The sequence below is a fragment of the Chiloscyllium plagiosum genome, chromosome 17 (genome assembly GCF_004010195.1).
Source record: "Chiloscyllium plagiosum isolate BGI_BamShark_2017 chromosome 17, ASM401019v2, whole genome shotgun sequence".
In the NCBI taxonomy this organism is placed as follows: Eukaryota; Metazoa; Chordata; class Chondrichthyes; order Orectolobiformes; family Hemiscylliidae; genus Chiloscyllium; species Chiloscyllium plagiosum.
Window position 1 is genome coordinate 50,035,684 of NC_057726.1, and position 17,033 is coordinate 50,052,716.

The following is a 17,033-nucleotide window of genomic DNA, read 5'->3' on the forward strand; positions in this document are numbered from 1 at the left end:
CTCAGGGTTGTGGGTTTATGGGAACGGACTCTCCAGTGTCCAAAACGTTCACCTTCGAATCAAACATTAAACTAACAGATTCCAAGTTCCCCACAACATGCGAAGTTGCCTCCTCGGGTCACGATTTTGAGGAGTTATTGAAAGGACGGGATATGTTCCTGGAGTTCTCTTTAATGTTTTCACCTTCATTAGGAGATGCACTGAAACTGGACTCAAAAGTAATACATTGACCCACACGCCTGGTTAGTACAAACTCCTGTGCAAAAGGAAGTACTTACTTTATTCACCAATGGGAAAGCAGCATTCCGGTCATTCGCCTGTTTAACTATCAGCACAATATTATACAAACACGCTTTTTTTTTATTGGCCTAGTTTCGGGCGTTAGAAGAAATTCCCTACATTTCCATTAGTTCGGGTGTCCTCCATTTGGTGGATATTGTGAGTTTGCTGGTGTTGAAAATGAAATTGGGCCTTAACTCCCTGAATTCAGAGGAAGCGTTTTCTTTTGATGGAAAGCTTTGGCGGTCCCGTGATAAGACCCGTTACACTTCCAACGTGATCACTCCAGCCACACTACAGGACCTGTGAAACAATGTCACATCTTTAAGTCAGACTTGCATCTTTTTTCCCGAAGGCGGATTCTTTGTAAGCTTACTCCTTCTTGATAGTGAATCCAGGGATAAAACTGAACAATCTCTAACGAAAAAGAATGAGCGATTGGTTATAAATATGCGTTTGTCACAATAACAGCTGCAAGTCAGTAGCTTTGCAGAATTAGCTTTGGTTAACAACATTTAATAATAAATATTATAGAGCTGTCTCTTGGAGATGTTATCGAAATTTTAAAAAGTAGTTTGTAATATTGTATCTTCAAAATTCTAGATATGCACTCACGCCTAATTACCTTAGCCTCGAACTAACCTATTACGTCCAACATTACATGTTTCTCGAAATAAAATATCTGATACTTTCTCCAACCATGACGCTTGGTTCATTGAAATTTTTTTCTTACGTTTTCGTTACAATAAATGTATATGGGCGTTTCGTACTTTATGGTTTTGAGGTTGAATTGGAATTACAGCAAGAAGTTTGGTCAGTGTTGTGCTCAATCTAACAGTTTCCATTGACTGCAGGAGGCTAGTATTCTTTTGGAGTGAAATCCGTGAGAAGGATTCACTTCCGCATAGTGTGCGCTGACCACGTGCTCCGGCCTCTGCCTGGCTCTGTCTGTTAAACAATAACCAGGTCCATTTGCCATTCCCCGCAGACAAACACACAACGGACTTGCTACTGTAAACACGGATGGAAGGGCAGGAGTCCAGCCTCCAGTAGAAACCCACTTCGAGGCTCGTTAGAAACTAGCAGAAGCAAGACTGCACCAGCAACTATCATGTTAGAGAGGTGCACCTGCGAACACTTAAATTAGCAGCTCTCAAGCACTCGGCAGGTTTGTTTGTTTTAAAGAATTTGATTGCAACCGCCCAGGTCACCATGGGATTTCCCATAGAAACGGCGCCACGCCTTCAGAGCAAGTCTGTGTACAGTAGCTGTTGTAACAGAGCTCAATGTGTGAACCTTATAGTATGAACCATCAGTAAACTAGGCTTGAAATATCCATTACATTGGTTTATTGACATTTTACAATTTCTAACTCCTGGTAAGAACGGAACTTGTGTTTGCTAAGGATTCCTAATTCATTCTTTTGAGATAAAAGGTGATTGGTGCAAATAATGATTAACCAGTCTAGACTTGACAGTTCTTTAGTAAAACAAGCGGTGAAACGGTTTCTGTTTGAAACCATTTCAAATTCACGTTAACTAGACGGTGTGTGGGACAAGAGTTACAGTGACCAGCACAATGGGGAAGCTTCATTTAAAGAGTAATTGATGTGATAATGCAATGGTTGTCCTGCGTTTCTGGGTAAATCTTTCAATTAATTATGTCATCTCACCAGAATGCAGAATAGCAACAGAACAAGCACTTGGTTTTCTGATTAACCCCGTATTACTGGAATTATAAAGCGGGGGGAAGGGAATCTATAACTTGTGTATTAGACTGTCAATGTATTTATTATTCCACCTAGTGTGCATACTTCATTGAAAATTAATCACAGAGACTAAATCCTCTAGCCGAAAGTGAGAGTCTCAATGTCGAATGACTTTTCAGTAAAAAAAACCTTCCAAAAAGTTGCCGCCGGTGAAGTAAATTTATTTCCGGTCCTTGTTGGTTTGTTGGTTATATTTTACTATCGATTTAATTCCGTCCTGTCAGAGGCAGGCCCTGGTTTGATGTTAGTGTTATTTAGGATGGACAAAATCAATTGTTCTCGTGTCACACAAAATGCAGACTTCTTTCCTCTCTCTGGTAAGTTACAATAGAGCAATAAAGGCAATAAATGAAGTGTAGTTGATGTTGTCCAATGAGCATTTAGAACATCTTTAACATGTTAAAGAAAACTACCCAGGGTTGCTGACCTAAATATGAATGTGATTATCTCCTGAGGAATTAAAATCATTTATTTTCCTTGATTTCTGAAAAAAAATCCTTTTTTTCCCATTCCTGGCCTGTTAACACAACACTGCAAAGTCACAGCTATTCTAATAACTTTCTAACTTCTAAGTGGTTTTCTACAAAAAGTGACATTTTATGGATTTTTCTAACTTGCCCACCAGTGTCTGTGTGGGAGTTGGTTGGCTAGAGTATGAGGCAGAATGATACCAATGGTGCTACTTGAATCCTGTAATAACTATAGTACTTCCTAGAGGTTTGCCTGCTTGTCTTACCTTGTACCTGCAGAGTGGGGCCAACCAAACTTTAGATAACCCATTGTCTCTCTCCAATGGAGAGAGATATCTTTTCACCCTTTGGACAATGCCTAATTAAGACTTAATTATGATATCTATTTGTTGATCATTGAATCTTCAGGTAGCAAATTTCAAAGTGTCAAAATATTAAAATGAGATACTTATTCAAAACTTGTTTTTCTAACTTGGAGTCCAAACTCTTTTATATAGGCTCCAGCATCTGGTAGGAAGTGGCAGTGTCAAGGCCATATTTTGCTTGTTTCTTCTTTGGCAAAGACTTAATCAGTGTTTACATCTCTACCTCACTTTTCCATTGATTATGCAGTTCAGCTTCACAGTACAATGGTGGGAAATCATATTACATTTTGCACTTGATCTCAGCTATTCTTCTCAAAGTAACTCAATTTACAACACATTGTCTGTGAAGAATTCTTGATTTCCAATCTGTTTTAGCCATCCTCTGCTGCCAGTCCCAGTGGGATCCAAGCCAGTCAGTGGAAAAAAAAGCCCAAGTCACCTTTGTTTTTGGATAGTTTGTTAATTGTTTAGCTCTACAGCATCTTCCATACATCAGTCCTACCTGTTTTCACCTTAATATCAATTTCTAATATTTTCTATTCAACCTGTTCAGAGATATTATTACACACCTCGGAGTAGGTGGGACTTGAATCGAATCTCCTTGCTCAGCCTTAGCATCAATTAATTGAATCAATTAAACCCAGTCACCAACTACTTGCTATATTAACTCAAATCACAATATACTGACAACATGCTGGCTACTATACATATAGGTACAGAATATGAATGCTTCTTACAAAGTGTCTTTCAGTAGAGAGTGGGAGCAGGAAGAATCGATGAGTTTGCTTGCTCACTCCGTTTTGAATACAAGTTGGTTGTGTCACTGTTTATATGGACTACAATATTCAGGCTCCCCTCATCTTTCCTAAAGGTAACAGCAGATTTTTTTTCCCCAAATTTTAGGATTCAATTCCCTGCATATGTTTTTGAATTTTGTTGTGTTCTTCCTACTTGTGCCTTACAGACTTTTCCAACTGAAGAGATGTTCAGTGGGATGTTTCAAGGACAGTGGAGAGATTTACTCCTAAATCCTATCAATGCAGCAAGGGTCTTTAACAATACTTGATAGTATCCAATGAGTGATGAGATAAACCTTATTTTAATGTTGCAATCTGTTTTTCAGTTTTATTACAATGAATTGTATTCATTTTGCGTGTGAAGTTGACAATAAAAATTAATATTGTCCAGAATGTATTATTCCATCATTCTTTGAATCGTAAATTATTCACTTTACCAAGTAGAGGAGTGAAAATCTTTTACATTTGTATTTTAACTGTTTTTTTAAGAAAAAGCGTGAATAATTCTTGATCTACTTGAAGCCCAACTTTCCCAAGCTTAATCCTACATGAAATATGCATGCAAAGTACAGTATATTTTTCAGATTAACCATATAATTGTATACATTGCAACTGTTTTTATAAATAATAAAGAGCAGACCAATTTAACACTTTTCCAATTTTATTACAGTTTCTATCATACAAGATGCAACACATTGGAATACACAAAGCATTTTTTAAATAGAACTATCACTTTATAAGTATGATTGTGTCCTTGGCTAGCCATCATAATATGTCACCATGCTCACCTGTTATAATGTTTGCAGTACATTATTAGCTCTTTAGTATAATGTATTTAAAACAGATTTTTATTCCAAATATTCTTACTAGACAGAGCTGCCTTACAGCTCAGAGATTATTGTACTTTGCTGTTATATTAGTTTTATTACATAACGATCATGATTCAGCCAGATGCACACAAACATATCCATTAACTATGATAATGTGCACATCCTAAGAGGTGATCTTGTGATGTAGAAGGTAGTGTTCTGCTTCTGGGCTCGAAGCTCCAAGTTCAAGTTTCACACTAGGACTTGATGGCTTAAGGAGGTGCATTCATACATATCCAACAGGTTGAGAATCTGCAAAATCCTTCCATTGCATACTAATCACAGGAAGTCTAAGGGAGAGAAATTCCTGGTCAGCTATCCGACAGCAAAACAGTTTGCAGCATCACCATTGCTATTTATTGTAAAATGCATGTAAAAGTATATATTGCCATAACATGTTGTCAAAGCAACAGAGAATTACTAAGTGAACTGTGAGACATCACAAACACCACATTGCAACAGACTGACACCAGTTATGACATTTCAGTTCTGACAGTTAGGTTGGGTGCTTGACCTTATTCCTATAAATGCATATCTGTTTAATCATGTATGTTGTGCAAGCATGATGTATGAACTTTTGTAGTTCCATTAGAAGAATAAAATTATTAAACTTTATCTTCATATTTTATTAAAATTAAACACAGTATGTCTTCAGTTTCATTTCTAACTGAGAACATGGAGTTGTTGAGAGTACACTGCTGAGAAAGGCAATGTAGATTTGATTATAATGCTAGCTAATTGGTAATGTTAAGAATTTGAACTGGTGTATTCCATGTTTATTGCACACAGGTATGGCTGTTCATAAAATAAAGAAATGGTTTTACATACAAATAAACTACTTTTAAAAACACTGACTGTTTGGTCAGTAGATGTGGTGACCACTTAGCATAAAACAAGATCTCATTAATGTGAGAGACAAAAATTTGATTTTGATGATGTTGGTTGCAGAATGAGTGCTGGCCTGGACATCGAGACAATGTGTTGTTTCCTCTTTGGTAAGTGTGTAATAGATTATGTAATACATGATAGCCAAGTAATACATTAGTATTTGCACTGAGCATGGATATCAAAGGATTGCCACCACATATTGTTGCTATTCTATAGGTATACAGGTACATGTAATTGTAGTTCTGTTTCTGGACAATACATTAGGGTACGGTTCTCACAATATGTTTTGGTAAACTCAGTTTAGTTGCATGTAGCATTGCTGTTCTTTTCCAGGCCTGTAATTGGTGCAAGTGGCACAGAAATGTGGCAGGTTCATTTGTTGCAAGATGTCACTGTTTTTGTGATTTCTAAATCAGTTTTTTTTCATTTTCCTTTTGAATAGAAAATTTGTTAATTCTACGAATGGCTGTTGAAAATCCCTTGGGACACATGTTTTGCTTGAGGTCTTTTGTGAAGTAGCACTGGAAATGCATTCTTACTGACAATGGCAATGGAGTGTTTCACCCAGAACAACATTAAGGGAGAAAGACAACTATTTGGTTAAAAGCAAAGAACAACACATCAAAAAGATCAAGTACACTGCTGAGAAAGGCAATGTAGATTTGATTATAATGCTAGCTAATTGGTAATGTCAGGAATTTAAACTAGTGTATTCCATGTTTATTGCACACAGGTATGGCTGTTCATAAAAGAAGCAAATGGTTTAACATACAAATAATCTACTTTTAAATACATTGACTGTTTGGTCAATAGATATGATTGACAGATAGATGTACAGATTGATAAGCATGGAAAACATTGTATTCCATAAAACTGCCACATATTATAATGCAGTTCGCCAAGGCTTACTGATCACTTGACCCACGTCTCCACTGGTGACAACAAAGTTTATAATTTAAAAGGGATGTGGTATTGCCAAATATCTATTTGTATTATACGACATATAGCACTTTCAGAAACAAGTGTATTGGTGTTTGTCCACATGTGTGCACTGTCTTGTTTTTATCTATGAATTCATAGGAAGTGGCCATTGCTGGTTAGGTCAGTATTTATTGCTCCTCCCTAATTGCTCTGAGAAGATGGCAGTGAGCCCTGTGTTGAACTGCTAAAGTCCATCTGGTAGAGGTATACCCATAGTGCTGCTAGGATTTCAATCAAGTCACAATGAAGAAATAGTGTATGTAGATGCAGTATAATTCCAAGTCCTAATGGAGAAGGGCTTAGAGGGGGATTTACAGGCAGTGATGTTCCCATGTGCCTGTTCCTCTCATCTTCCTGGGTTGGAGAGGTTGTAGGTTTGGAAAGTGCTACCAAAGGAGCCTGGGTCACTTGCTGCAATACATCCTTCAGATGGTGTCCACTGTGTGTTGATGGTATGTTGAGGCAGTGATTATTTAAGATGCTACATTTGATGTAAATGAAACTTGTAGCTTTGTCTTGGACAGTATCAAACTTCTTGAGTATTGTTGGAGCTGCACTCATCCCAGGCAAATGTAGAGTGTTCCATTTCACTGCTGACTTGAGCCTTGCAGATGGTGGACAGGTAGGGGCGAGACTGTAGATAAGTTACTTACCACAGAATTCCCAGCCTCTGTCAGATTCTTGTAGCCATAGTATTTATATGGCTGATCCAGTTCTGTTTCTGGGCAATGGTTACCCCCAGCATATTGACAGTTAGGGATTAGGATGGTAATGCCACTGAATGTCAAGATAGTTAGATTCTCTGATTGGAGGTAATCATTATCTGGTACTTGTGTGGTGTGAATGTTAGTTGCTATTTGCCACTAACACAAACATTAATGTTGCCCGGGTCTTGTGGCACATAGACATGGAGTGCTTCAGTATCTGAGGAGTCATGATTGGTGCTGAACATTGTGCAATCATCAGCAAATATTCCACTTCTTGTGATGAAGAAAGGTCAATAATGATACAGCTGGAGATAGTTGGCCAAGGCATTTCCCTGAAGAACCCCGACAGAGAGAGCCTGAGGGTGAGATGATTGACCTTCAACAACCATAGCTACCTTCTTCTGTGCTCAAACCGATGGAGAAATTCCCCTTGATTCCCAGTGGCTTCAGTTTTGCTAGGGCACCTTTGATGCCATACTTGGTCAAATGTTACCTTGACATCAAGTGCTGTCACTCTCGCCTTACCACTGAAGTTCAGTTCTTTTGACCAGTGTTGATCCAAGGCTGTAATGAGGTCAGGAGTTGGCCCTGGCAAAACACAAATTGAGGGTCACTGAGCAGATTATTGCAGAGCAAGTGCTGTTTGGTACTACTGCAGGCTATCACTCTGATAATTACAAATGTATTACAGTGTAGAATGTGGAAATTCATCACATTGTCTGTGCAGCAACTACAAATAAGCAACATGACTTAGTGCCATTGTCTGTTCTTTTCCCCCCATGTCCTTGCACACTATTTCTATTCAAATAATTATCTTATGTCTCCTGAATGCCTCGGTTAAACCTGCCTCCACCACACTTTGAAGCAAATGATCAAGAGTAAGAAGTATGGAATGGTAATTGGCCAGTTTGGATTTGACCTGAGTTTTGTACATAGGACGTGCTTGGGCAGTTTTCTAAATAGGTAAAAACAATGACTGCAGCTGTTGGAAATCAGGGTCTAGATTAGAGTGGTGCTGGAAAAGCACAGCAGGGCAGGCAGCATCCGAGGAGCAGGAGAATCAACGTTTCTGGCAAAAGCCCTTCATCAAGAATAGAGGCAGGGTGCCTGCAGAGTGAAGAGATAAATGGGTGGTGTTGGGGAGAAAGTAGCATAGAGTACAATAGGTGAATGATGGTGGGGATGGAGGTGATAGGGGGAGTGGATAGGTGGAAAGGAAGATAGGCAGGTAGGACTGATCATGAGGGCAGTGCTGAGCTGGAAGGCTGGAGCTGGGGTGATGTGGGGGAAAGGGAAATGAGGAAACTGGTGAAATCCACATTGATGCCCTGGGGTTGAAGTGTTCCGAGGTGGAAGATGAGGTGTTCTTCCTCCAGGCGTTGGGTGGTGAGGGAGTGGTGGTGGAGGAGGCCCAGGACCTGCATGTCCTTGGCAGAGGGGGAGTTGAGATGTTGTGCCACAGGGCTGTGTGGTTGATTGGTGTGGGTGTCCCAGAGATGTTCCCTACAGGGCTCTGCTAGGAGGCATCCAGTCTTCCCAATGTAGAGGAGACTGCATCGGGAGCAACGGATACAATAAATGATATTGGTGGATGTGCAGGTGAAACTTTGATGGATGTGGAAGGCTCCTTTGGGACCTTGGATGGAGGTGAGGGAGGAGGTGTGGGCGCAGGTTTTGCAATTCCTGCAGTGGCAGGGAAGGGTGCCAGGATGGGAGGGTGCATTGTTGGGGGGCGTGGACCTGACCAGGTAGTCACGGAGGGAACGGTCTTTGCGGAAAGGGGTGGGGAGGGAAATATATCCCTGGTGGTGGGGTCCATTTGGAGGTGGCAGAAATGTCATCGGACGATGTGGTTTATGCGAAGGTTGGTAGGGTGGAAGGTTAGCACTAGGGGGGTTCTGTCCTTGTCATGGAGGGGTAGGGTTTGAGGGCGGAGGGGTGGGATGTGGATGAGAGGCGTTGGAGGGCATCTTTAACCACGTGGGAAAGGAAATTGCGGTCTCTAAAGAAGGAGGCCATTTGCTGTGTCTGTGGTGGAACTGGCCCTCCTAGGAGAAGATACGGCGAAGGCAGAAGAATTGGGAATACAGGATGGCATTTTTGCAGGTGGTAGGGTGAGAAGAGGTATAATCCAGGTAGCTGTGGGAGTCGGTAGGTTTGTAAAAAATGTAAGTATCAAGTCGGTCGTCATTAATGGAGATGGAGAGGTCCACGAAGGGGAGGGAGTGGATGTAGTGTTGTAGCTGTACTGTAGTGTTGTAGCTTGGCTAGGAGTGTAGCCAATATTGAAGCACACATCTTCACTGCCATGATGGCAATGGTTTTTTTTTTCAGTATCCAGTGCCTTCAACCATTTCTTGGTACCATGTGGTGTGATTTAGAATTGGCCAAAGATTGACATCTGTCATTTTGAGGTCCTCCCAAGGAAACTGAAATGGATCATTTAACTTTAGTAGTAGTCGTGTATGAAGACGATTGCAAGTGCTTACAAATTATTTCCTCTGGTGGACTCCACAACAGGTTGTTTTAGGTGAGAAGGTAAACAAAGAGCCTTCTGCTCTCATGCTTGGGTCTAGATGATCCACTGCAACATGTTTAGAAAAGCTGCTGTTTCAGCTAATATCCTCTTTCAATCAATGCCAATCAAAATGTAATTTTCTGGCCACTTGTCTCCCTTTTACTTGTGGGTGTGTACTATACTCCAAGTTTCCTACTTTGCAATAGGGTTCAAAAGTAATCCATTCGCTCTGACATGTTTTGGGGTGTCATAGGGATAAGGACAGTCTGTCCATCAAGTATTGCCGAAATGAGAATCTTGATCTCGATCTTCTACCTAATCATTATGAATGGATGAAAATCTGACCTTATTAAATATAGACACATCTGTGGAGCAGGGCAGATTAAAAACATTCTGCTTTTGCCATATTCCCTTCCTGGTCTATTATATGGTACAGTGGAGCTTGTTGCATTAATGCAGGTCTGGAATTGGTCTGGATACATGCTGTTTTCTGTAAGATCACTGAATAGAGATTATTGGGACCTGTCAACAGAGCCTAGACAATGGGAGGGATGAAGCTTTAGAGACGGAAGAGGAGATGCAAGAGTAAGTGATGCTGTTAACAGGAGCTGGTGCACAAGCTAACAAAGCGTAGTTAAGATTGTGGGAAATCATAATTAGTTTAGTAACCATGAAAGAGTGGCATTGATAGGGAATTTCCATCCTGTGATATTTGCATATTTTGCCTGAATTTCTTTTATAAAAGGTGGAAATCTAGTTTCCAATACAGACTTCAAATACATTAGTGAAACTGAAATGACAGATGATGGACAGTCCACCTGACTATGGAACTTTATTTCAAACTAATGGAATGTATAGCTTCCAGTTATTATCAGATGTGAAGTAAGATATTTGTCATGAAAGGAAATTCAACCAGTTGCAGGCCATTAATCAGTTGCTGTATTAGCTGCCGAGAATCTTAATATTTTGTTGACCTCGGTTCAGCAAAGGAATTGCTTAAACTTCAAGGGGAGAGATGTTCTTAAATCATGATGTTCATTACAAGATTGTCTCTTTTCCAAGACTTCACTTGAGAGAAGTATTTCAAACTGTCATCATAGTTGTATGTGGTGTAAATTACTCTTTTCAGCATCTGCACTATGTCTTGCTTCCTCATTCAGTTGATCCATACAAATTGGTATAACATGGGAATGTTTTCTGTATTGAAATGATGAGACATTGGGACCTGTTTTTCTTCAGTTTACAATTTACCATAATTGAGGTTAATTGTTAGGGCTGGGCAACATTCCTTTCAGTGTGATCGAGATTAAACCTTGTTTATAATCTTCTTACATAGACGGTCCTCAAACATTTCACACTTGATTAGGGAGCTCAAGGAAAGTAACAGTAAACAGTAAAGTGTGGCAAACAGCAGGACAAAGGCTGTTGAGAAATGTCAGCTTTTTCAATTCTGGATTAATAAAAATGCCTAGCAGATGCAATAAATGGTGGAGGCAGAGAGCAATGCATAGCCAAGCGATGGAGTGGCATCACACTGCAATTTCCTAACTGATGGTTGGTGAAGAACAGAAGAGGTCCTGGATTAGTGGTGCTGGAAGAGCACAGCAGTTCAGGCAGCATCCAAGGAGCTTTGAAATCGACGTTTCGGGCAAAAGCCTTTCATCAGGAATGCTTTTGCCTGAAACGTCGATTTCAAAGCTCCTTGGATGCTGCCTGAACTGCTGTGCTCTTCCAGCACCACTAATCCAGAATCTGGTTTCCAGCATCTGCAGTCATTGTTTTTACCGAAGGACAGAAGAGGCAGAATGTAGTGCTAACAGAAGTTTTCCTTGTCACATCAAAGAACTTACTTTGTAGGGCAGGATGGTAGTGAGTTTGAAAGGAGAAGAGGGCAATTATTTAGTAGTTGCTGCAGTGACATTGTAATAGTACAAACAGCTCTGTTTGATTATCCGCCTACTTGTATTAGGCAGTCATTGATAATTGGATGGAATTTTGATTGTTAGTGCGGGTGGAAGCTGGTTGCAGGTGACCATTGTCTGCCCCTGTTGGTGATGACAAACCTTCCATCCCTTTGTTGCTCTCATTTTCTTCTGAACATGTTTAAGTAATGGGATTTACTTTGGGAAAGACATTGTTCCAATGTCATCTGTCTGTCAAAGAAAGGCAGTGCAGAATTCTCAGCCTAGAGCTGTTTGATCAATAAAAATGGAAAGAGGAAAAGAAGGAGTAAGATAACCTGCACTAGTAATGGTTCTGAAAGTTTTAATTTGATCAATATTTAAATTGACTAAAATCAAAGACATATCACCGTACGCTTTTAATGTGTAAAGTGACTACATACATCTAAGGAGGATACCACCCCACCCCCCGATATTTTTTCGTTCAAATATGTTGACATTAAAATTAGAAAAGCCTGTTGCTCTCTGCCAGATTCATACATGAAAAATAGTCAACCAAACAAGGTACCAGGAATTCCCAGGGCCTGGGGAACCATCCTTTAGTCTGAGGAGAATATTAGGTGAGGGGGAAAAAATAACTTATCAAGCAGCAACAAATGAAGTGATCGTCAGTACAAATTCCTTTCCTTCATTTTGCAACTCCAGTCATTTCCATTTGCAAAACCATCAAAACAATTAAAGTATTTGCATTTTACCAAGCAAGTTATGTCACTGTTTACATTAACCATACATTGTTCACATCACAATGAAATGAATCATCGTTTCATCAGTCACGTTGCACACAGAAAACTGTACAGCCAGTTTTAAAAGTAGTCAGAGGAAGGCAAAACCAGGTGAAATTACCCTTTTTTTTAGTCCATTACAAACCGATGCCTTCTGAAAGGTGACCGTGATGAAAGCTGCCTGGGCTGTCTGTGACAAGGAAGATCTTTGAAAATTACCAATGCTTTTGTTTTAATGCAGTGCGTTTAAATGGAGGAATTAGATCTTAAGGAACCTTTATTGTCATCCTTCTGAGGTCCTGCACATAGTTGACTGTAACAACTGAAGATAATCTCTAACTTTAAAGGGCCCAATTTTTAAATTTAATACAAGTAGATGGGTTTTGAATGGGTTGAAATCAGGATGAAATTTATGCCAGTGAAAAGCTTAAAGTGAAAGGCTCTGAAATGTTTGGACCTCTCTAGTACCAGTGACGTTCTAGTGGTGGTTAGGTGACTAGGTTTCCATAATGGGGATTTTGATGAGTTGAAATCTAGCGTTGATGGGCAGAACAGAGAGGAGACAGCCATCAGCAACTATGCCCAAAGAGGCCCAGAAGTTGCCAGGGTGGGGAAGGGATGGAAGAATTTCTGGAATAAAAGCCCTATTTAAAGGGCTGCAGCATGATGACATTGCCATGGAATCAGAAGAGATTTCACCTGAGAATGGAACAAGAAAAAGTGCCTCAAGAATACAATGTGAGGGCTCTGCTGACTGACCCTGCCAGAACAGGAACCTAAGTAGTGTGGAAGGAAGGGACAGTTGCAAATTGTGGCACCTCTTGTAGTCCTTACAATTATGGCAGAAATTTGATGAGCTGGAAAGGTCAGCAAAGGTAAGTGCCAGCACTTCCTGTTGGTACCCTTAGAGAGAAGCTCCCTGCCCTCAGTATCTAGGAATGTGCTTATTAGTTTGCCAAAATGTACAATGCTTTATATTTATGTTGCTTCTCCTAACATAAACCTGTCCACTCTGAATCACCCACCCTTACTTTCACCCACCAATCTAGTGAGCTTTATTAAGAGTCAAAGCAACAGTTTTGATGATGAACTGTTGCTGGGTGAGCAATTGAACACAGAGAAATTGCAAGCTAAATGTTTGGAAGTGAAGACTGTCTTTCCTAGCATAGATGTTAATCTCTTGTGTCCTTCTATGAAGTGATGGATGCTTCTTGTCAACCCACTCTGCAGCCTCTAAGCATTCTCACAATAGGCAGATGTTGACAACCACTCCAAAGGCAACCCCTTCCACACAGCACTTGCCAGACTAACTGACATCTTCAGGAATATCTTTCATGCATCGACCTTAACAATGAAGGCTCTCCCAAGCAGTCAATGTTCCGACTGTGACAACCAATTCACTCCCAGGTCCCTTCCACAGCCATGAAGTATATTGTGTTTCTCTTGCAATTTGTTCTTCCTTGTGGAATACGCTGTTTTCTATTTGATCCTTTTGCCACTGTAACAGAGCTGAGGTGGGGTACTCGGCAGCATGGGAGATTGTGAGTCGAGGCTCAGATCTATCATTATACATCATTGAATATTGGGCTGTTTGGGAAATTGCTTCATCTACTATAACTCTTAAAATCATGCAGCTAGTTCTAACATTTCCCTCCCCTCTTTGAATGAATCGAGGAACTAAACTTAATATAATTGAGCAGTGCACCCTCTTGACATACCTGTGCTGATTCTCCCAACAGTATTGAATTCGCTTTTGGATTAATATTGTTCAGTTCAGGATTTTAAGATACTCTGACTGCTCTTAGCTCAAGATGCAAAAGGCCTGAAATTGTTAAGTACTTCCATCCTGACCTGATCTTTATTTCCCTTCACAGGACTAAGCTTAATCCCTTTCAAATCCCCCTGTAAATCACTGCCAATTTCAGACAGGGTAGCATTTGAGCAAAGCATATCAATTGTTCAAAATGCATCCATTTCACCCTTGCAGCTGTTTAAAAATTTTTGGTATTTAAGTAATGTACACCTTTGTTTTGTACTTTTGTTTATCATTTGGTAGTAAATCTTATTTTTCTGATAGCAAAATCAACATTTGTTTCATATGGAGTGAAGAAATTAGAACTCAAAGAATTTCTGAAGAATGTTGTGATGAAGCATAGTTACTAAACCCAAATTTAAACCCTATCCCAAGGGGGTTTGGAAGCGCAGTTAGAATCCAAGCAGTATCTCACTCACTGGATCTACATGACGTGCTGCCAAGCATCAGTTCTACAAACACTTTTTGGCCAAGGTGCTAATCCCCCAGTGTATAATCAATGTCTGTTGACAACTATATTTTAATCCTGAGTTGAGTGCTCCAGCGAGCCTGTCCATTCACACTGCCATTCATGCCATTCACACTGGGAGCGGCTAGGATACAGATACAGTGTCAGTTTTGTATTGGAGTTACATGCACAAGCAGCATTGTTTCTACCCTACAAAGGTATAAGAGTATGACCATGAGGAAAAGCTACGGTTGCCTCACCAACTGCACAATCACATGGCTGGACTGATCTTCGAAGACTGCATCAGAAAGTGTTGCTGAATGACTGACCTGGGGAGAGTACACCTTTTATAGAAGAGTCTTTCCCTCCATGAGTGGAGTGGCCAAGGATATTTTACATTCTGATCCTTGAAGATCAGCAAAAATAGATCCCAGTGATGAAGGAAGAGTCTAAGGCAGGGCTAAACCAACCATGGAAATGAAGGAGAATATTCAGTTGGAAGAGAAAGTATTTAAAGAGGTAAAGGCCAGTGGTAGCCCTGAAGACTGGGATAAATTCAGAATCTGGGAAAGAAGGAATAAAAAGATAATGGAGAAAGTAGTTTACCCCTGCATTTTATCAAGGAATATAAAAACTGATAATAAGAGATTCTTCAAATATATAAAAAGGAAGAAAGAGGTCAGCGTGAACTTCAGCTCCTTAGAAAATGAATCTGGGGAGACAGTTATGGGAACAAGGAAATGGCAGAGGAGTTAAACAGATGTTTTGCATCAGTCTTTATGGTGAAAGATACCTCAAACATCCTATTAATACTAAAGAATACAAGGGAAGAATTAAGCACCATCGCCATTACGAGAGAAATTGTATTAGATGAACTAATGGGGCTAAAAGCAAATAAGTTCACTGGCCCCCAGTGACTTGCATCCTAGGATCATAAGAGATAGTTGCAGAGATCATGGATGCAATGGTTGTAATTTTCTAGAAGTCTTTGGAAAATGGTGAAGTACAAGAGAATCGGAAAACTGCTAATGTGACACCCCTGTTCAAAAAGAAAGGAAGGCCAAAATTGAATAACTATAGGCCAATTCGTCTAGCATCATCTATTATTATTTCTGTTATTAAGGAAGTAATATTACAGCATTTGGAAAATCGTCATCTATTCAAGCAGAGTCAGCATGCTTTCATGAAAGGACAATTGTGTCTGATGATTAGTTTTTTGAGGAAGTCTTAACCAGAGCAAATAGAGGGGAACCAGTAGATGTGTTTATATTTGGACTTCCAGAAGGCATTCACAAGATGTTAAGTCCTGAGATAAGAGCCCATGGTGTTGGAGAGAATATATTAGCATGGATACTGTGGTATCCTTATTTATTTCTTATTAGGTTAGATTAGATTCCCTACGTATGGAAACAGGCCCTACGACCCAACAAGTCCACACCGACCCTCTGAGAGTAACCCACCCAGACACATTCCCCTACATTTTCCCCTGACTAATGTACCTAATGCTACAGGTAATTTAAGCACGGCCAATTCACCTGACCCGCACAGCTTGGGTTGTGGGAGGAAACCAGAACACCCAGAGGAAATCCACGCAGACACTGGGAGAATGTGGGAACTCCACACAGACAGTCGCCCAAGGTGGGAATTGAACCCAGGTCCCTGGTGCTGTGAGGCAGCAGTGCTAATCACTGAGCCATTGTACTGCCCACCATATTGGTCCCTTCATTTATGGGAAAAACATCAACTCATTGGAGGCATTTCAGAGAAGGTTCACCAGTATGATCCCTGATGTGAAGTGATTCATTTATGAGCAAAGGCTGAACAGGCTGGGACTGTACTTAGTGGAGTTTAGAAGAATGAGAGGTGATCTCATTTAAAGATTATAGGATTCTTAAGGGGCTTGACAGGGTAAATGCTGAGACAATGGTTCTCATGGGAGAGTCTAGGAGCAGAGGTATAGTCTCAGAATAAAGGGATGCCAATTTAAGACTGAGTTGAAGAGGAAGTTCTTATCTCAGAGGGTTGTGAGTAAGAATTAGAATCCCTACACTGTGGAACAGGCCTTTTAGCCCAACAAGTCCACACTGACCCTCCACAGAGTAACCCACCCAGACCCATTCCTCTACCCTATATTTACCCCTGACTAATACAGCCAACCTACTCATCCCTGAACACTATGGGTAATTTAGCATGGCAATTCACCTAACCTCCACAGCTTTGGATTGTGGGAGAAAACCAGAACACCTCGAGGAAAGCCACGCAGACACTGGGAGAATGTGCAAACTCCACACAGACGTCTGAGGGTGGAATCAAACCCGGGTCCCGAGCACTGTGAGGCAGCAGTACTAACCACTGAGCCACCATAAATGGAGTCCTTGCCAAAGAGACCTGTGGGAGTAGAATCCTTGTTATATTCAAGGCAGAGATGTATTGTTGATTAGTCGGGG

General features: G+C 40.5%; 1 long non-coding RNA gene across 2 annotated transcripts; it reads left to right on the forward strand.

The window, feature by feature from the left end:
- The first annotated feature begins 567 nt into the window (after positions 1 to 567).
- On the forward strand, positions 568 to 4,072 carry LOC122558448. 2 transcript variants are annotated; one of them, XR_006314150.1, is made up of 3 exons: positions 568 to 645; positions 1,268 to 1,447; positions 3,847 to 4,072. It is a non-coding gene; the product is annotated as an uncharacterized LOC122558448 (long non-coding RNA). The 2 variants fall into 2 exon arrangements; XR_006314149.1 differs by lacking the exon at positions 568 to 645 and having other exon boundaries at positions 752 to 1,447.
- The last annotated feature ends 12,961 nt before the right edge of the window (positions 4,073 to 17,033 follow it).